The sequence below is a fragment of the Miscanthus floridulus genome, chromosome 15, assembly GCF_019320115.1.
Source record: "Miscanthus floridulus cultivar M001 chromosome 15, ASM1932011v1, whole genome shotgun sequence".
Taxonomy (NCBI): domain Eukaryota; kingdom Viridiplantae; phylum Streptophyta; class Magnoliopsida; order Poales; family Poaceae; genus Miscanthus; species Miscanthus floridulus.
The window spans coordinates 23,004,084-23,023,526 of NC_089594.1; the positions used below are offsets into that span (position 1 = coordinate 23,004,084).

Below are 19,443 nucleotides of genomic sequence, written 5' to 3' on the forward strand. Positions count from 1 at the left end.
CATGTGTTAGTGGCACCTTGGGGCATAAAGATGCTGACTAAAACTGGGGACGTGCTTTCGCTAGCTCCTACCTAGCTGATACAACGTCTTGTACTATATACATGATTGTCAAAGATGGAATTGACTTGATAGCACATTTAGAGAAGAAGTAGCACTTGCATTGCGGGGCTAGGTTTGCTGTTTCCTTGATCAACATTGTTCTGTGAGATCTGGCCTTCATAGTTACCAAATAGTCGTTACTTAACTGAAGACTAACTTTCCTACTGGCAACAACTCAGTTGTCACTCAACACTAAAAAGGTTCCAAATCTTCACTCTTGATAATAAAAATTTGTGGTCGAAGCCTACAGATGGTCGCCATTGAAGTCAGCAGAAATGGTTCACACCAAAGAAGGTCGGTTCGTCTACGTGATCCTTATGCACCTAAAGATTGAGAACTTGGACATGAACTCATATATACCAGGTGACCTATTACAGCACATAATATCCTGGTCCATTTATCATCCGACTGGTAACTTGTTTAACCTTAAGGGTGGTGCACCTTTCTGATCCAATGAAAAGGACATAAGTTGCTCACTAGATGATCGACATCATTACAGGGACAGTCACATCGAGTAGAGTCACTTGTCTACCCTCTTGCAGTCTGTTTAGGTTCCTATTAGTGACCTGCTCTTCAAAGGTTAACCGTTGGATGACTTCACAAGGGAGTCCTATTGCATCTAGTTCGACATATATATCTCTTCACATAATAAGGAGAGATAACCAAGGAAGAGCTCAAGTGAGAATAACATATCGGTGCAGTTCTGCAATGGATCATGACTAGAAACCTCGATACCAGCGCATGCCGAGCAGCACAACCTTGTGTGCGCGCCCACAGGAGGCTCTCGGTTTCGTCGCGGCACCATAGATCGCTAATCGTGGCACCATTACTGAACATATAACCTACAAGAAATCTCACATGGCACAAATTGGGTTGCATAGGAGCAAGCACTATGCGAAGGAGGGATAGCAAACAAAGGTAGTCACAAGGTTAGGAGTCAACAAGCAGGGGATCCAAAAATCAAAACACAATGCAAGAGAGCATAGCTTAATTGCCAAAGACAACTGAGCAGAGGACTTCTTGCCAAATTTCCATATACGTCTTGTGTCCACCAAGTGATTACCAAAACTTGGACGTGGTTCTAGGATAGCGCTCTTCAACACTCGTATGCTTACCGAGGATAAAAGGGGTGATAACTATGGCACTAATTAGATAACAAGCATATATACCCACCACTTGGCTAAACTAGAGGACATTATAGGTTAAGCATGTAACCACAATTATTTCTAGCAAGGCTAAGCACACACTTTTCTCAAGCACTTCCTATTCAAGCAACATGGAACAAGGCATTCTGGTTTAACTCCACACAAGGAAGATAGTGCAATACATCGATCACAAGTTACTTAGTACTTAGAACAAAGGAAGGAAAGCATATTTATGCACAAGCACAATCATGATGCATGCTCGTCCTATTCATCCTCACGAAATTGCCAGCCTAAGGTGGCAATCACGTTCTATGTCGGTGGCATGACACGTACTCTCTCGATATATAGCTAGTCGTCAGCTACATTCAATCTACGCATTCGTGGTTAGCGTACCTGCAGGCAAATTCATTGTAGCCCATCCCCATAAAGAGATAAATAAGCACACAATGAAAGCAGTAAACTAAGATACTCTCCATATATACATCCCCAGATGTATATACTTCGATATCCATAGCTACCCGATAAATATACCCGCAATTAAGTACCTTCATATATACATGTGTATAATATGTAAATATTCCAGTAGCCACAGCTAACTCTTCCTTAGACCGACAGTTGGACGGTCATGCTCTCACAACTCACACTTACCTGGACGTAGAGGCAATTGATCCATACATTATCATTCAAGCGAATGGCATCCATACAATAGCACGCCATATGGACGACGAAAGTAAAAATTGCAATAAAGTACATCCCTTAAAGTTAGTACTTAGATAGCCACCTAATAGTCCTTAACTAGGTATAAAGGAAGATGTCGCTAGCATAGTTTTACAAATAAGTTTTGATAAATTTGCCTGTAGCTAAAGTTTTAGTTAAAATAGACTTTTTAAAACCAAAACTTGGCTTTTAAAACTATGTACCTGACAGTATTATGCTTAATCTCGCTCTGATACCAGTTGTGACAGAACCGCCCAATTTATATAAGATCAAGTACGGTTGTCCCTGCTAACACGTTGACACATCCATACTTTCACTCATATAAACCCGGTAGTCCGCCGAGTGTCCCGAAAGACCTCGGTAAATCAACATCACAACCAAGATCGTGTGATTAAGCAAATACACATCACATACATCGGGTTGCAGCGGAAATAATATTACAAAGGGGTTAACAAATACTAGTACAAGTTTGGGTTTCAAAACCGCTTAGTGAAAACAACATAGCTTTCAAATGATTACATTAATATAAGTTCCAAATATATTGCTAGCATAGTGACATCATCCGACAAAAGCATATAGATGAGAAGTAAGTATAGAATCACCGAGCCCACCGGTGGTTAGCCACCATCACCAACAGGTCGAGAACATCACCTGCAACAAGGTGGGATAAACCCTGAGTACTCGAATGTACTCAGCCAGACTTACCCATTGGAAACCAAAACAAATGATACCAAGGATCATGCAAGGCTTTCTTTAGTGGGCTAGCTGACTTGTTTGCGAAAAGCATAAGCTATCATGAAGAAACCATTTTAAGTACTTTGCATCATCTTTATTATGACCTATCCATCTAGGTAAGCACCTGTACTATAGCAATCACTTGATTAACCAATAACATCCAGTTACCAATTTAGATTTAGCATATCCCATACCATCCAGATAACCATCATTGTTCCATAATAATTACTACGATGCAGTAACTCGAGTCAAGTGCTCACTATCTAGGAGCGATGGCGATTCGAATCGATTCCTAACCAGCTGGTGATTTATTCCTTACACAAACCTCACTCACCCGCTAAAGTGAGATATTGATCACCGAGTCAACTTTCCAGGAATCTCGAGTTTGCCAGGAACCATATGTACCCGGGGGCCGACCGACTGCACTTTGGTCTTATCATCTCGCCCCCATGTCCTACCACACCTGCTCCGGCACAGTGCGCTGCGGGCAATCTACTCGGCCCAAAAAATCTCCCAGCTTCGCGGTCGGAAGGTACTTTATCCGGCCAGCTAAATGTAAGGCATGCGTTCAACATGACTCGAGGCCCAATAAGGGTCGGTCCTTAATCGACACAGACAGAAACTAACAGCACCCCAGAACCCTGTCTGGTTGCCTCCAACTTTTTCCGTCCGGTCTCCAATTATCCATCACACATGGTTAATTCCAGGATATCATTCTTTCCATAGCTAAATTCTTCTAGTAACCACCTATAATGTAGGTGACCGGATATCACCGATCGCTACCGGTCTAAGCAAGGCTAAGCAGTTATTCGATCCTGACCTAACAGGGTAAAAAGGTGATAAGGTAGGCAAGGATAGTAATAAATGCATCAACGGTTTCAATCAACTCCTACAACTTAATGCAACAATATATAACTCATATATAGAAAGAATTGATTTTATAAATTAGGAGACTTATAATGCTCCGGGGCTTGCCTAGGATCCGACACAAGTCAGTTCAGTTAGCTTGCACCATCCTGGTGACATCTCCGGTTCTAGCACTTGCTTAGTCCTTCTATCTTCGGAATAGATTCACCAAACCAAATCTTTGAGTTCGGCTCCACATCATGTCCTTCACGTGGTTCATCTAGCGTACCTAGATGAGATGCAATATGCAAGTACATAAATATGAAGAATAGTACCATGAGACACATCACAAAATAGCAAGCAAGACAAGCATAGTTTACACTAACACACTTAAGTACTTTGCGATGCTTAACTTAAACATCACACAATCTATCATGCTAAGATGGCAAAGAAGACGACAACACCAATCATGACACAAGTTTCCCAAGATCTCAAGTGCTCTAACTCAGTCATCATTCAAGGCATACGTCACACTTAACAATATACAAGCAAGCACTATAATTGGAATCTGCCAATTTCTGGACATGTAAACAGCAGCTACAAGATTTAGCTATAACTGGAGTTACACAAATCCAAATGACTTGCAAGAAGACATTATGGAAAGCTTATGAAATTTTCTACAATTCATCTTTAATCATCTTAGCATGATTCTCAAGTTAACTAAGTCAAATATATCCATTTACAGAAACTGGTCCACAATTGACAGAAAACAGCCATTTCTGAAACCCAACTTTAAACAGCTGTAACTCTTAAACTACTTGGCCAACTGACACCAAATTTTAATAGAAGCTAGATACATGAATTATCTACAACTTTTGTATAAACAAGTTTCACAACAAAGCACATTATCATGAAGAACGTTGCTAAGTTCCCAGATCTGTCCATAAACCACATCGACAAGAAAATAATTATTAACTTATGTTGCAAATACATAATTGGGCAAAACCAACTTTACCAACATTTCACACATGACTAAAGAACACCAGAAAACCTAGTGTCCATGACCAAATAAATTCTTTTAATGCATTTCTTAATTTATTTAAGATAACAAGGTGACTTAATGAATATATACCAAAAGTGCACAATAACTTCTACAAAAATTACAGTGGCTCACATATCCTCTCAATAGTCTACTGTACAAATTTCACTCCATTTGGATATGTATAGCAACCTCTATGAAAAAGATAAGTTGCTAAAGCAAGAATTCATATGAGAGCAAGATAAACCAATAACTCCCTCATACTTCATCCAATACTCATGAAATTTTTACCACACATCAACTATCATATGAGTAGCATGCCACAAAAATTTCACTTCATTTGGAGCCCTAGATCTACAGTTATGAAAAATAACAAATTCAACTAGCATTACAACCTTACTGTACAAATCTATTTTTACCGCAAAATATTTAAACTAAAACATGCCATATTATAGATCCACTGCATAGACAATTTCACAAGGATTCCAAAAAGTCCTCATTTACTATTTTATGAATTTTCTACGATTTACTATGAATTTCCAAAGTTCCTACAAAATAATTACAAACCAGTCCTTACGACACTATTCACCTGAGTCTATGACATTGCAGATAGGACCCTCCCTTTCATCGAATTGCTGTACGAGGTCCCTGGTCAGAAAAACAGAGCAGAGGATGGCCGGAGCTTGTCGTTGTCGGTCGGAGAAGGCACGTCGTCGGTGGGGGAGTGATGGGGAAGCACCAAGGGGTCCGTGCGCACCTAGAGGACAGCTTAGCTCGGCCTGAGGCTACCCGAGTTCACGCGACCACGCGAGCAGCGGCCCGATAGCCGACGGATTACGACGGCGACGGCTACCGGTGGCTGCGCGACCGGAAAGGTGGCGTACAGGAGGCAGCGCGCGAGCGGGGAGGTCGAGGGTGTGGCCAGTAGGGCAGAGGCGAAAGAGAGAGAGCGAGCGCACCGTGGCCACGGGAGCACCACCGGCGGCCATGGCGGCTCCGCTCTGGTGCGGCCAGAGCGCGAGTGAGAGAGCGAGAAGGAACGGGGCAGCTCTGGCGCTTGGTTAAGGAGGAGTAGGTCATGCGGCAACGCGTGGCACTGGGGTAGGACGCGCGTCGGCAAGCTGCGGCCACGCGGCAATGGTGGGAGCGCGCCCTGGTGCATGGCGTCCACGAAGACAAACTATCGAGCACGTGGCGCGCGCGATGGAGCCCGACTTGGAGTTCGTTTTTCGGCATATTTCGTGCATATTCGGACCTTGGCGCCAGTAGCACAGTTGTTCTACTCTGGATGCTCTACAAACTTGATTAAGGCGGTATGGTCGTTAGAGCTCTTCATCAGCAGGTAATTAAGCCATAAAATGACAGTGTCAGCGCCTTGATAACGGTCACGGAAATTCACTTTCGGAGGTCGAAACTCGGTCAAACTCAGTGCAACTTTTTGCATGCTCTTCTCCATAATATAACATTCAACTTTTATTTTTGGACCAACTCAAGTTGCTTAATGAATTTCGGAGAACGCGGAATGCCAACGTCGTTGCTTAGCGAAACTCCACACTTAGAATATTTCTAAGTGCTGAAATCAGCAGCAAATTCGATCTTGTGACCTCGATTTGACTTACTTCCAAGCTGATCTAGCTCTTAGTCTAAAAACAAAGTTTGTTCTACATGATATGGACTACAACTTTCATTTAAGGTCCAACCTCAAAACTGGTATAGAACCTGCTGTTCTACTTTGACCAAAGTAGGATCACGATAAAGCTTAAATTATCCTTTTTGATCCATTGGAGCATTTTCTTGGCATTTGTCCAACATGAACCTTTCATGACTTTTATTGTAGAGTTCATCTAGAGTCATTTTGGCAAGGTTGCAAGGTTTGGTTGACATCTCATGTTCTCATTCACTTAATAGTGAAATTCAAGCACTTAGTAAAATCATTTCAACAAGGATATAACTTATCATTTCATGTGACTTTTTGATTCCAAACTTCATGAAACTTTCCGAGTATCCAATATAGATGGGTATTGATGTGAGACACATGGAGATATCCCAATCACACCACCCAAGCATATATCTTGAAAAGGGGTCTATAGACGAGCAAAGGTGCAATCTCCAAGTTTAGGTTGGGGCTCATTTCTATAGGTTTGACCTTGACATCTTCATCATCACTTAATATACCATGTTTTAGCTCAAACCCATTGCTTAACTGGTGGCAAACACCTGGGGTGTTACAAAAGCGTCCGGTCGACATGACCGAAGCGTCCGGTCACCCCGTAGAGACACATAACGGTTCATTTTTCAGCCCACGTTATAAATACCACCTCCACTCGTGTGTGGGGGTACTTTTACTCATTCCAACAGCTGAGAAACACCTTAGATAGTGCCAAGAAGAGTAAGGTCCTAGTGAGGTGATTGAGATTTGAGAATCCCAAAGAGAGCCCTCATTAGTGAAGATCAAGAGTAGCAAAGTGTGCATCCACCTTCTCATTAGGCTTGTCGTGGTCAAGTGAGAGTTTGTGCTTGTTACTCTTGGTGATCGCCATCACCTAGACGGCTTGGTGGTGATTGAGAGTTTGGTGATCACCCGGCAGAGCTTGTGGGTGACCCAACTCAAGTTGTGAGCGGTTGTGGGTGATTCACCATGACGAAGTGTCGAAGAATCAACTCGTAGAGAGCACTTGATCCTTGCGTGGATCAAGGGGGAGCTACACCCTTGTACGGGTGCTCCAACGAGGACTAGTGGGGAATGATGACTCTCCGATACCTCGGTAAAACATCGCCGCGTTCTTTCCTCTATTTACTTTAAGCATTTACTTTGTGCAATTCAATTCATGTCTTTACATTCTTAGAATTGTCATGCTAGAGTAGGATTAGAACTTAGGTTGCAAGTCTTTTGTGCGGTAGAACAATTCGAAACACTTTATAGGCACAAGGGGTTAATTGGGCTAAACATAGGACTTAATTATTAAAAGAAATTTAGAATTAGCCCAATTCACCCCCCTCTTGGGCATCTTGATCCTTTCAGAAGGATCACTCTAGCTGAAGGTTAGAAGCAAACCAGCAGGTGAAAACGTGAACAAACTCCGTAATAGCAAACTCAAAAGCGGCAAGATTTCATAATGCAACGACAGGTAATAATTCTAGGGCCTAGCCCTACTTAGGAGCAAGTATAATAGCAGGTTGTAAGGCGGCTAAATGCTGAGGTGGAGGAGAGAGAAGAGAAGCGGCCTGTAAGCTTACAACCAGCTTAGACACAAGAACCGAGAAACTTTGTGAGAGAGACAAGTGGACCATGTATTAATAGTGAAGAGCTAACTACTACATGGGTAGGCTGAGAAAAGGTTCTGTATTATTGGCCTATTCACTTGGCTGATAAGCCATGACTACTGTTAGTTAATTTGTTGGGAAAGAAAAATACCGTTGGTTCGATGAAAAAGTACGAATTATAAGATGTATTAGCCTTGCTCTTATATAGAGCACCACCACTTTGCGGTCAGACTAGCGCCTTTGCAACAATAATGTCTCCTGAGGCTAAAAGTTTCATCATCTATTCTACATTTCTTAAATTACAAGTAGGTATAATTCTATGTATCACCCTATAGACCAAGTTAACACACATGTACTAAGGGAAATATTTATTTCAACAGTTTATTAAGCGTGAAAGAAATATTCCCATGACAAATCGTGTATCAATGGCACTAACAATTAAATTTTAATATTAATGTTCCATGTCAATAATTTTCGTAATTTTTCATTTTATATTAAGTCCATACATTTTGCCTAAAATATTATATCATATCAATGCTAGTAATTATATTTTAAGCACTCTATATTTTTTATAAAACAAAACTATTACACATATAATTCTAACAAATTCAATATCATGAGTGTTATGGTTATACCTCCATGGTCTTTGAGATTCCTTTGAAGTAAATACTAAGATTCATTTGAGGTAAACAATGATTATAAGGTTTAAATATTAACAGATAATTCTGCAACTAAAATGAAAACAAAAATCTAGAATCATCACGTGATGAGGCATGGGCTGCAATAGAAGACACCGTAATAGGGAATTTGGTGTTTCTACGCTTACTCCAGGCCTCAATGGTGATTTTACCATCACTTTTTTAACTTCGTATTTTTACCCTTGTAATTTTAGAATAAAGCCGCCGTTTACCTCTACTTTCTCACACCGTTTAATCTATAGTTGTCCATGTAGCCCGAGGCACGACGGCACGGCACGAAGCCCGCTTTTTAGCCTGACACGAGCACGGCACGGCCCGATGACATGCGGGCCCAGGCTGGCCTGGCCTGAGGGAGCAGGCTGTGCCTAGGCCGCTACTCAGGCCCGTGGGCTGGCACGGCACGGCCCCGCCTGCGTCATCCGGCCCGGCAGCGGCCCGGCCACCCCCTCCCCCTCCTCACTCCACTCCTCCCCTCCCGGCCCACCGTCCCCGCGCCCCAGCTGGCTGGCCCACCGTCCCCGCCTCATATATGAGCCGCACCCGCACCCGCACGCCGCGGTCGCGACGGCTCTCACCCCCGAACCCAACCACGCTCGGACGCTCCCACCCTCGAACCCTAACTCCCCGTCTCCATCTCCTCTGCCTCCCCATCTCCCAGTCTCCATCTGCTCCCCGTCCCCATCTCCCCGTCTCCAGCATCAGACATGGCTGGCGCTGGGCGGCCCTGATCTGCTTGCCCGGCGGCCACGGCGCCTCCTCCATCCCCACCCCAGGCGCGCTCGCGGCACACATGGCGGCCCCTGGAGGCGGCGGCCCCTTCCCCCACCACCAGCAGCGGCGGAGGTGGCCCCTTCCCCACCAACAGCAGCGGGTGCGGGACGCGGAGGCGCTCCGCGCTGGGCAGATATACTTCGTGCTGCCCGCCGCGGCGGCCTGCGGCGCGAGGAGGTCGCCGCGCTCTCCTCCCGGGCCGCCTCGGCCACAGCGCCTGGCCTACCCTCTCTGGCTCTCTCCCTTCCCCTGTTGATGCGGGCCTCGGGACGGCCTGTCCTGTTAAAAAGGCCGTGCTTTCCGAGCCGGCCCGGCACGAAAAGTGGCCCGACGGGCCGTGCCTGAGCTGTCGGCTAGGCACGGTGGACTGGGGCGGCACGGCGTGCCTGGCACGGGCCCGTGCCGGGCCGGGCGGCCTGAATGGCCAGCTATAGTTTAATCTGAGTGGATTAAATGCCAAAAAAAGAGACACCCACACAAAAAGACAACAATACCCTCAAGAGTTTTCCTCCCAGGCTCGGCCATGTTCGCTCGGCCGCGCAGATAGGCATCGCGGGAGGTCTTGCGCGGTCAGGGTTTCACGCGCGCAGGCCGTCCCGACGCTCGGCGACTTCGCCCCCCCCCCCCCCCCCCCCCCCCCCCCCCCCCCCCCCGAGCCGCACTCGTCTCTCGCTCGCGCTTGGCTTGCCGGAGCCGCCCTCGCCTCGCTCGTGCGCGGAGCCGTCGGCATCTGGCATGCGCTGCAGCCGCCGCCGCTGCCGCCAAAGTCGAAGCCACTCTCGCTGCGGCGCCGGAGACGCATCTCGCTCGCGCTGTGTATGCTGCTGCTCCTTCCCGCGGACGCCATGGAGTTGGGGTGCTGCAAGGCAGGCTGCTCCCTCCATCCGCGCAAGTGGCTGTAGCTGCGCTTGTCAATGGATAAGCTCTCGGCCAGTGACCAAAAGCAAACGAGATGCTGCTGCTATCTTTCTTGGCCTGCCTGCTTGCATACTTGCAGTCTCATCTTGTCATCTCATGATTCCCCAGTGTTTGCGTTTGTCAATGCTGGCTCCGGATTGTTCTCTGAATGATGTCGAATGTTTCCTTAAAATTATTGAGTTTTGTACTGATTGAATTGTATAATTTTATATCAAAATTGATAAATTGTTAGATACGAAAATAGGGGTAAAACACAAATATCAAAATAAAACAGGAGTAAAAACGCACGGGCAAAGTTGTCCTTTTTATAAAAGTTAACACCGTTAGGTGGATTTAACAGAACAGGGTTAAAGTCTCTCTTTGTTTTGAAATAGCAGGGGTGAAATCATAAAGTTAAAAAAACAAGGATAAAATCACCAATTCGCTTCAAAATAGGGGTAGAAATGTTTAAGCCCTTACTCCGGACCTCAATGTTGATTTTACCCTCACCAATTTAATATAAGGTTTCAACTAAATAAATCCATATTGAAGATACACATAAGTGTCAGGGAACAAACTACGGTTATGGATGAAAAAACAAACATATACATATGTAATTGATTAGTTTGTCGCAACTAGACAGTTTAGAGAATATTTATATACCTATTGTGTTAGAAACGAACAACGAACAAAGAGAAAAATGTCCAAACTAATATAAATAATTAATACGTTGCTCCTACTACAATTGGATAACTATAGTGCAATGCTACTACTCCTTAGCATAGAGGTAACATTCCACAGACGTACTTGAGCATGGTTGAAGACTCGTACGTATCTTCAGATGTTTCTATTTCTATCGACACAGCTCTAATTCACATACCAAATTGTTGATTGGGTAATACAAAATGCGCATGGTAGTAGTAGTATCATAATAGTAGCGACACATAGAAACCGAAAATTCAAGCACTTCTCAATAGATTTAAATAGCATTTGCCGAACTTAAAATGCCATAAGCCTAGTACTATAGCCACATAGGCTAGCACGCATGTATATATGCTGGCATGCTGCCGGCCTCTATGCTCCAACCTTCACCCTCAGCTCATCAAGAATCGATGGGAATTGTTGCACCAGCTGAATGAAACCTAACACTGCCTTCTTGAAATTCTTCTCCTCCGCAATAGTCAATGCACTTCTTTTTCAGCTGCGGGGAGTTATATATTTCATCCCACAGCATTCCAGCACACAAAATCTTGAGGCGATCCAACGCGAACCGGTCCGCTGCAGCTAGCAAGTGCCGAAACATTGTCATCCGCCAGGTAGTCCCCAATCTCGTCATCGGCAGGACAAGCACACGCAAGGTGATGGATGACATGTCGGCTTCGACCATGGAGCCCAGGAGTTGCGCCTTGAGACCGGCGAGCGGGCGGCAAGCACAACCTGGTGAGCAAGGTACTTGCAAATCACCTTACAGGCGGAGCAGGCAAAAATACGGTTCAATACAGTATCACATCACATGCATATATCACAGGTAAGAACACTTTTCTTGGAGAATTTTGCCAGATTGAAAATGCCAAAGTTAGTTTCTTCTTAGAATTTGCTATTGGAAAATGATAAATCCTTTGCTTGTGGCGATGAAGATAGTTGGCCAATTCTTGAGGATCCAACAATGCTTCTTGGCATATTCAGGAAACAAACATAAGTCAATAAAAAAACGATAATGCCTGACAAGAAACAACTGAACAAGCAAAGCACAGTGATAACCTCTCGTTTAGCAGATGTCACATTCTCAATGTTGCATTTCGTGAGGTCGGTACAACAGAAGGTGCAGTTGCAGCCAGGATAGCTAGAGCTTCCTTTGTCTCCTCTCTGAGTTTCCGCGCTTCTTAGCTTCCCTCAGATCACGAAGAAACTGATTCACAATGATATGATCCCATTTTCTTTTTTTTATTGAAAGAATCCAACTCATAAGAAATATTCCGGACAACCTTGAGTATCAAATCTTATGCAAGATATAAGACGAACTGAAATTTCGATTCAGAAAGCTGAAGAAATATAAACACATGTAAGCAGTTCATTTTAGCACTACGAAGACTAATTATTAAGATAGTACTGCAGCAGCAAGGGAATTAATAAAGCGGACAACAACCAAAACCATCTTGTATGGCTGCATAAGGAATAATAATGTACATGACAAATAAAAACTTACCATATCCCTGCTTCATAGAAATAACACTGTCGAGTAGCCTGGATTGTAAATAAACTATTTCCCCTTCTATTTCATCATCAGGTGAATGCTTGAGAATATCTGATGATTTTGCTTTACAGACTTGATCCAGGGCAGCTTTATCTGCTAATTCCTAAGTTTTGCTGATGAACCACCAAGGTCCTCATCATGAATAGAGCAAGATAACTCTTCTACTCAAATTGGAAGAAAATAAAGTTGATTTTTAGATGTGAAAAAAAGAAAGGCAGTGGATTCTGTTTAATTGACAGGAAGGAGGCAGCAGGAATTTACCATGATAACCATTTTTCTGTATTAGTTTGCTCCAAGTTATTACTCCACAAACCTTGCAACCTTTTCTCAATGACAGGATAAATATAGCAGCAGTAACCATCCATGCTACATGGGGAAAAAGCAGGATTAAGTTATTTATCCATTCAAATGAAACACTGCCTGTAATAATGTGTGAGAAGGTCCCAGTGTATCAAAGTAACTAAAGCCTGTGTACACACATGCCTGTAATGGAGAGAGGAAGAGGGGAAAGGAAGGGGGAGGAGGAGGGTGGAGAGAGAGACATCGGGATTGGGTGTAGGCATACGTGAGCAAATGCTGGCCAGAAGTCTGATTTACATCAGGATCAGGACATCTATGAAAGTCATTTTGAACTAAATCACCCTTATTAGCATTGTCATTTCCTGGAAAATGATGATCAATAGATGAAATGGCTTCCTCCTGTCCTGACTGAAGTGTGGCAGTGGTTAAGTTCTTACTTTCACTCCTAAGCAATGTACCTGTTCATAAATACCAGAAGAATCAACAAGTCTATAAAATTAATGAAATTGAGGCTTCATTGCTCTGGAGTAGTTTAATCTTCAAAAAGGGATAATCATATGCTCGACTCCCAAGTTTTTTTAAAAAGAAAAAAGAAACAGAAAAGGCAGGTTGCACGCCCAACACTACCAAGAAACTTCTAAAGCAAGTATATCAAAACGGTACATCACAGTTAGCACTGGCACACTAATAAACAATAGCATCATATCTAAGGGCATGTTGGTTTCTGCTGATGCTTTTCAAAAACCGGCTTTTAAATGATGTCACTGCTTCTAGAAAACCTGTTTCTTGAAATGTATAATATATGTAATACCCCTCAGATTATCATCCCTTAGAACTTAGAAGTCAACATAAGTTCCTACACCAGCTTCTAGCTTCTAAATTTCTAATAAAAATAAAGTGTTGCTTCCCAAAAGCCGATTTCAAAAGCTAGCTGTTTGCTTCAGCTTTCTGCTTCTGAGGCAAAAGGCAGAAGCTGGCTGAAACAAACAGAGCCTAAGTATCACACATTAGATATCATTTTATACAGGCTGTACACAGTAATGAAAATTGGCAAATGTTAGCTTATTCAGTCATGACCTGTTGAAAAAAAAGAGAATAGAACTGCTATAATATTGAGCATTGTAGCTACAAGAGAGATAAATATCACCCAGAATAAATGGTAAAGCCTAATTTCATATCAGGAAGCATACTATGGGTGTGTTTGGTTCAGCTGTGTGCCATAAATATTAATGAGGAGTATTTAAAGTTGGGATTTGCTAAAATTCAGGTGCTTGAATTTTAACTTTCTTTCAAACAACGGTTATAGCATAAATTTTTATGTTAAAATTACAGTTTTAGTTCGTTGCAATTTGTATAGATATAATGTGCAATTTTCGGGTTCGAGAATAAACAAAACCACAAACCTGACAAAATTTAATTTGTGTTAGCACAAAAACAATTAACAATTTACAATTTATTTCTATAGTTAGACAAGGACAAAATTTTAATAATATATTATAATACAAAAAATAATTAATAAATCACAAGAGGGCAGATGATGTGATAACCAAAAGAGGCAAGAAACAGGTTTCTACTAGCCACTGCAGGTAGCAATGTCGCCTGACAGACTAAAATAATCAGGCACCCGATGGATAGGAATTGTGTTTAAAGTATTCTACAGTATCTAAAATCATTTCATGACATGGAATACTACTCTTTGTTTTAGCTTCGTCTGCAAGACACGTGCACAATTACTAGCAAACAAGAACTTAGGCACAATCTATCAGGACACAGTTACAGACTACAGAGGCAAACACTTCTTGTTAGATCCATCAGCGTATAAAAGAACCGTGCAAAATACAAACATAAGCACTAAACAGGAAGTTTGTTTTTTAAAAAAAATTACTGAAGTAGACATTACACGCTGGAGGGATTGTCAGGGAAAGAAGAACATGATTGCCTAAAATTACCAAGTTAAACATACTGACTCACCATCCAGTAAAGCACTCACCACAGCCAAAGTCAGCTACCACTTTGCCAGTTATGTCATCAAAACTATTCTCTACCTGGTTGTTTATCAAATCAACATGAATATGATAAAGCTAAGTAGTAAACATCAAATCGTAAGCAGTAGAATTTCAGTATCTGATTACCACTTGCACCAGAACGACACAACCATAGAGAAGGAATAATCTACTCAAACTAGTTGTACCGAAGGCTTTTGCATACACTTTTACAAGACTAACAGCCAAGCAAAACATTACCAAATGTTGAATTATAGATTGATATACAGACCAATAAGAATTGGAATATTCCCAAGTTTGGGCTTCAATGGAATCATGAACAAAATGGAAGAAAGAGCTATGTTGTTCCAGTTTTTAGGCAACAAGCATTTTGATAAAATATGTTGATTAACCACAGAAGAAGGACCTACACATGGTTTTTATTGACTTGGAGAAGGCTTATGATAAAATACCAAGGAATGTTATGTGGTGGACTTTGGACAAACATAAAGTCCCAATGAAGTACGTCGGGCTCATTAAGGGCATGTATAACAATGTTGTGACTAGTGTTCAAACAAGTGATGGAGACACGGATGACTTCCCGATTAGGATAGGACTATATCAAGGGCCAGCTTTGAGCCCTTATCTGTTTGCCTTAGTGATGGATGAGGTCACAAAAGACATACAAGGGAACATCCCTTGGTGTATGCTTTTCGTGGACGATGTAGTGCTAGTTGATGAAAGTCGAACAGGAGTGAATCAGAAACTGGAGTTATGGCGGGAGACTTTGGAGTCCAAAGGTTTTAGACTCAGTAGAACTAAAACTGAGTATATGAGATGTGACTTCGGTACTACTACTCGGGAGGAGGAAAATATTAGTTTGGAAGGTCAAGTAGTGCCTAGGAAGGATACCTTTCGATATTTAGGATCAATGCTACAGAGAGACGGGGATATTGATGAAGATGTTAGGCATAGAATCAAAGCAGGGTGGATGAAGTGACGCCAAGCATCTGGTTTCCTATGTGACAAAAGGGTACCATAGAAGCTAAAAGGTAAGTTTTATAGGACGGCGATTAGACCTGCTATGTTGTATGGTGCATAATGTTGGCCTACGAAAAGACGACATGTTTAACAGATAAGTGTCGCGGAAATGCGTATGTTGCGTTGGATTTGCAGTCATACAAGAAGGGATCGAGTTCGGAACGATGATATACGTGATAGATTAGGGGTAGCACCAATTGAAGAAAAGCTTGTCCAACACCGGCTGAGATGGTTTGGACATGTCCAACGGAGACCTCCAGAGGCACCGGTGCGTAGTGGAATCCTAAGCCAGGATAGTAACGTGAAGAGAGACAGAGGAAGACCGAAGTTGACTTGGGTAGAGGCAATAAAAGGAGACTTGAAACTCTAGCCTACCCCAACTTGTTTGGGACTTAAAGGCTTTGTTGTTGTTGTTGTTATTGTTATGGTATGAACAGCATACTCCACATGATCTGTGGGACCACTAACCATTATATCAGATGATCCAGATGAAATGGATGCTTTCAAAATGTTGATTAACCACAGAAAACAATTGCACACTGTGGGAAAGAATAGAAAATGAAATTTACCATCGGTCAGGCAGCTTCTCCTCTCAGTTCATTAACCACACTGCCAGAAGCCTCATGAATGTTATCAGTCACCATTGAATATGTCTCAGAGTCAATCCGACAATGTCTATTCTCCATAGCAGACAGCAACTGTGAACACAAATCCACATGGCCAGCTTTGAGCAAACCATCATTCAAAATTTTCCATGCAACTTCATTATGATTATAGTCCATTCCTAGTAAGTCACAGAACAGTGATTTAGCCTTGTCATAGTCCCCCTCATTACAGAGGCCTATAATAAGATAGTGGTAGGACTCGAGATGAGGCTGAAACCCAAATTCTATCATGTCGGTAACAAATGACATGGCCATTTCAAAGAGCTTGATATCACAACAACACTTGATAAGCATTGTGTATATCTCTTCATTGGGAGATATATCTTTTTCACGCATATGATCAAGAAGCACACATGCTTCTTCTAGACGTGTTGCTTTGCAGAATCCTGCAATGATAGAACTGTATGTCACTGCCGTAGGATTTAAGCCATGCTTCACCATCCTTTCAAGAAGCTGCCAAACTGTGTCCAGCTCAATCCAGTTCCACATGCCAGATGTGTCTACATAATGAGCATTAACCAAACTCATTTTTAGAAAATGCTTGAGCAAAAGCCAATAAGTCCAGTAATTTGGCTCACATGATGCATCTATCATGCGCTTCAGAGTAGAAAATGCACGATCCATATATCCCATATGCCCACAGCCATTAATGAATACATTATAGGTTACGACATCAGGTGCGACACCGTCTCTTTCCATTTCCCCAATTAGATGCTCAGCCTCCTCTATTCGACCTATCTTGCAGTCCGAGTTAATGAATACAGTATATGTGGTTGCACTAGGCTTATGTCCTGATGAAATCATTTCATTGAACATGCTCTTAGCATGGTCATGCTTCCCTTCTTTGATCATTTCACTGATAATTATTGTATAAGCAACAATGTTACACTTGACTCCACTTAGGGTCATCTGATCTAGTATAGACAAAGCTCATTCAGCTTTTTTTGTTTACATAAAGCCTGCAACAGTACACTATATGTGTACGAATCTGCCTTACAACCCTCATTGACCATCTTCTCTATAAGGACGGCAGCAAAGTCAGTATTGCCTGCCTTGCTAAAACCATCAACTAAGGATGTATATGTCACCTCTGTGAGGACGACTCGCTTCCTGACAAGAAATGAATAAGCTTCTTCAGCTCTTCCAGACTTGCATAGTGCATCAGTTAGGACATTGTATGCTTGCTCATCAGGTGTCAAGCCATTCTGCTCCATCATTTCAAATAACCTGAAAGCATTATCAAATTCATGTTTTTTGCACTGACCTTGAATCAGAGTAGTATAAGCGATAACACCCGGAGTTATCCCATCCTCTTGCATTTTAGTTACTAAAGCCATTGCCTTATGAAGCTTTTGATCCTGAATTAACCCATATATCAAAGAACTGTAAGTCCAGGCATTTGGACGGCAACCTTCATGTTCCATCAATTTGAAGACCTCTAGTGCAGCACCAACCTTCCCAACCTTGCAATACCCATCAATTATGGAGGTGTAGATGACAACATTAGGAGCTAAACCATATGCAAACATCTCGTTCAGCGTCTCTTTAGCCTCTTTTAATCTACACTTCTTGATGAGGACATTGATCAACACTCCATATGCCTGTAAATCAGGTTTGCAATTGCTTGATATCATGCAACTCTTTACCCTGAGTGCATCATCAATTCTTTCAGCCTTGCAATACCCATTAATGATGTTAGTGAATGTGATAACTGTAGGTGTGAAGCCCCTCGCAATAGCGCCATTCAGCAATTCTTCGGCTTCGTCTGGCTTCCCACCACATAGGCCATAAATCAGACTGTTGTATGTCCAGTCATCTGGATTACACCCATTTCGTTCCATCAGTGCCTTAATCCCCAATGCATCCTCCATCCTTCCTGACTTACAGTACCCATCAATCATTGCATTATACGTCCAAACACTTGGAACCACCCCTCTCAGAGGCATTTCATCAAGCAACCCCCTGGCATCATGAATCCTACCCTCCTTACAAAGACCTTTGATCAAGAGTGTATATGTGTGCAGGTTCAGGGAGCACCCATCTTGTACCATCATGAACAGAAGCACAAGTGCCTCCCGTACACACCTTGCTTCACAGAGCCCCTGAATCAAAATGGTGTAGGAGTACTCGTTCCTCCTGCAACCCATCAGCAGCATCATCATAAGCAGCCAGCAAGCCTTTCTCAAGTCACCTGTTCGGCAGTACCCCAGCAACAATGCATTACAAGTGTATGTATCCATCTCCATCCCAGACTCCCTCAACAGACGGAAATACCGGTGCGCTATGGTGAGACTGCCCTTCTTGCAGTATGCCATGATCATAGTGTTGTAAGTCACTGTGTCTGGCAACAATCCCTCCTGCACGAGGTGCGCGTACAACTTCCCCATATGCTCGGTCATGTCGAATCGCAACAGCGACCTGAACGCCAAGTTGTAGCACTTTGGGGACAGCACGAGTCGCTTACCACCCACTCGACGGATTGCCTGAATTGCGTCGACGGCCTCGCGCATGTCCTCTGCGGTGCCGGAGCAGCTGATCATGGAGACGACGAGCTTGTCGTAGTTAGCGGGCGCGCGGCGGCGGGCGAGGAGCTGGAGCAGCGCGGCGTGGGAGGCGGCGGTGTGGTGGAACCCGGGGCGGCGTGCGACCCACTCGAAGAAGGCCAGAGCGGTGGCCGGGTCGAGAGGGGACACCGGGGTGCGGAAGAGAGCGGCCACGTGCGCGGCCGTCACGGAGGGGGCCAGCCGCTTGTAGGCGCGGCCCTTGTTCCAGCGGCGCGTGGAGATGACGCGGCCGAGCTCCGCGACGATGTCCGGGGTGGATGTGGAGGCGACGGCGGCGGCGGGACGGGGAACGGGCGGGAGGCGGCGCATGGTGGCGGCGGCGACACGGAGGCGGCGGCCGCGGCGAAGCGGAACGAATGGCACGACTCTAATTCCTGTCGCTCTCTCTAATACTCCACGATATGCCATTATAAAACGGGTACGCTC

General features: G+C 43.6%; 1 pseudogene; it reads right to left on the reverse strand.

The window, feature by feature from the left end:
- Positions 1-11,088: 11,088 nt before the first annotated feature.
- Positions 11,089-19,435, reverse strand: LOC136508733 (pentatricopeptide repeat-containing protein At5g65560-like; annotated as a pseudogene).
- Positions 19,436-19,443: the final 8 nt, after the last annotated feature.